Below are 2,576 nucleotides of genomic sequence, written 5' to 3' on the forward strand. Positions count from 1 at the left end.
CACGCGTCGTCGCCGGCCTACGCCGGCGCGCCGCCGAGCTGCCGCGCCCAGCGCCCAGCGCCGCATCCGGCCGGAGGAGTCCGGCCCGCGCCGAAACCCCCACGGGCGGAGACGAGAAGGCCCCCCCGCCGCCAGCGATAAGCGGACTTCGCCCGCTCGCGCCCTCCTGCGGCGGCGAGGGAAGGGGGAAAGGGGGAGGGGGGACCGGCGGCGGCGCAGGCTAGGGTTGCCTCCCGGACGCCCGCGGGAGCGTCGCGGGAGGGAGAGGGGAAAGCAGTTCCCCACGTTTTTACTCGCTAGCTTCCTGGTCCTTTTGCATGTTTCCTTGTTGAAGCAAGAAAACAATGACACTTACACCAGAGGCAAGGAGGATACCAAGGGCAATTGCTGCTGCACACCCTAATGGTGAGTCTGCCGTTGACACCAATGTCTGTGCCGACTTCTCCAGCATGTACGTTCAACTTATGTGGTTCCCATGACCACACTAGTGCCTGAGCGAAAATACGTCATCTATCCTTGTCCAGCTTACTCACACTCGGCTCAATAAAGCCTAGTCCCAACAAGATGGCACCTTGCTATGCCTAACCTCGGACGTCCTTATTATACGGATGCAACACTCCTTAATTACAACCTGCACACAACAAAACAAAATGGTCTAAAACTACTCAACTAGACCATCAAGTCACTTATCAAAACAATGCAATGCACACTCAACCACTCTCTCTATGGACTCCCTCAAAATACAAGAAATACAAACAAAAAAATCGACAAGCAAACTCCATCACAAAACCATCGGACGGCCACCCTTGGCCCACAGAAAAGAAACAAAGGTACTACTGGAGTGCTGTGTAACCTCAGATTTTGCGATTAATATCATGACAGTATTTGTCAGACGATGTCGACAATAGTTGTGCAACTCATCATAGGCACGAGTCAACTCCAGAAGCGAAAAGTAACAAGCAATGCGGCACTATTTCATTTTCTTTATAAAAGCACAAATAAAGAGACCGAGAAGAGCGAGAAAGATAAACCAGAAGCGAACTGCCGCTCATCACCATTTGGTAAACGAGCTACACTGCTGGCTGTGGATACTCTTGTGGTATTATATATTACCATGCTAACCAACAAGTGATCACGCAATGCAGAAAGAAAAATTACCAAAGCAAGTTTCTCTTTATTGGCTGGATCAAAAGAGAGTATATATAAGCTACTAAATGATATTAGTTGCAAACGTTGTCAAGAAGCATCCAAATGAAAACAGAAGTACAGTCAAAGTTAACGACGCACACTACCAAATGGCACCTGAGCTTCCTTCTCAGGTGATGGGCGCTATATATACATGTAGCCTGATCTCGAATTGCTTGGTGCCTACGGTGGATGAGGCATCCCATTTTTGACCAGCTAACCGGGAAAGCGATGGAAAGAAGGAAACGCGAGTGGCAAGGAACAAATGGAAAGGAAGGAAGGAAGCACGAAGCAGCAGTGTCATTGACTCACTGTCACTTCAAAAGTCATCAGCAAGTCATCAAAACTTCTCACGTAGCATCCAGTGTCAGTGAGCCGAGCCAGATTAACAAACTACGTACGTACTAAAATGATAGCAGATTCCGACCTACCTAAAGCTCCTTTAAGGCGTGATCGTATATGGCCAAGCATAACACGGCGGCGTTACTTCAATCCAAAAAAAAGGGACGCAAATAGCACGCGAACGCCAACTGATTAGGGATTCAACACGATGCAATATTAGCCACGAATATACATGCGTGTACGTAGGAAGGGCGAAATTGTCATCGAGATACTTTTGCTTGGCTCTGCATTTGACGTAGCGCTGAATGCAAGTCTTAAACCTGGCCCAGAACCCTACAGGGTTGATCCAGCTTATGAGAAAAACCAGACCCCAAAACCTTCTCCGCATTCAAGAGGATGACAATCCACCATGCTCCGCGGAGCGCCGCTCCAACCTCGACCGCACTCGAAACCGCCGACCCCCTCCAGAAACATCATCGCTCCAACACTTTGTAGCAAGCAGCCACCACGGACAGGCCCCGCGAGAGAAGCTGAGCAAAAGCATAAGGTGAATCCTTGCCGCCGCCATCACCAGGCCGGGCTTTGCTGAAGGTGCCCATCGGCGGAGGCAAGTGGGGCGGAAAGTGTGGTCAAGGCCAGGCGGATCAGGTCACCGCCCGAGTCGCCCTGTAGAAGAGCAGCACGAGGGATGAGCGGGCCTTTTGCATTAGAGGTGTTCCCTCTGACTACGTGCCTATAATTTTTGGGAGCGCACAAAGCTCAGCCGGTTGAGAAATTAAAACGTCATCCATGTGGAGCCAAGCCTGTTTTGTTGATTGCGTTGGTGTGTTTGTATGTCAATCATTTTCTCAGTTGGGTTTGTCTAATACAATGGTTGTGCCCTGTCATATATGGGCTGGCAATGTGGCATATGCAGATTTTTCACCAGGTTGTTTGTTGTTTTGTATTGAGAGAAGTTCATATATAAACCCCGACCTCACGCCCTAGTTTAATTTACAATCCCAAGCTCCAATGCCAATTAGATCACAACCATCAATTCTCATATCCTT

The 2,576-nt window shown here is 49.6% G+C and overlaps 1 non-coding gene across 1 annotated transcript; it reads right to left on the reverse strand.

The window, feature by feature from the left end:
- Window positions 1–847: 847 nt before the first annotated feature.
- Window positions 848–932, reverse strand: LOC123063823 (small nucleolar RNA SNORD34). Its single transcript, XR_006430579.1, has one exon. It is a non-coding gene; the product is annotated as a small nucleolar RNA SNORD34 (small nucleolar RNA).
- Window positions 933–2,576: the final 1,644 nt, after the last annotated feature.

This window comes from Triticum aestivum, chromosome 3A (assembly GCF_018294505.1).
Source record: "Triticum aestivum cultivar Chinese Spring chromosome 3A, IWGSC CS RefSeq v2.1, whole genome shotgun sequence".
Classification (NCBI taxonomy): Eukaryota; Viridiplantae; Streptophyta; class Magnoliopsida; order Poales; family Poaceae; genus Triticum; species Triticum aestivum.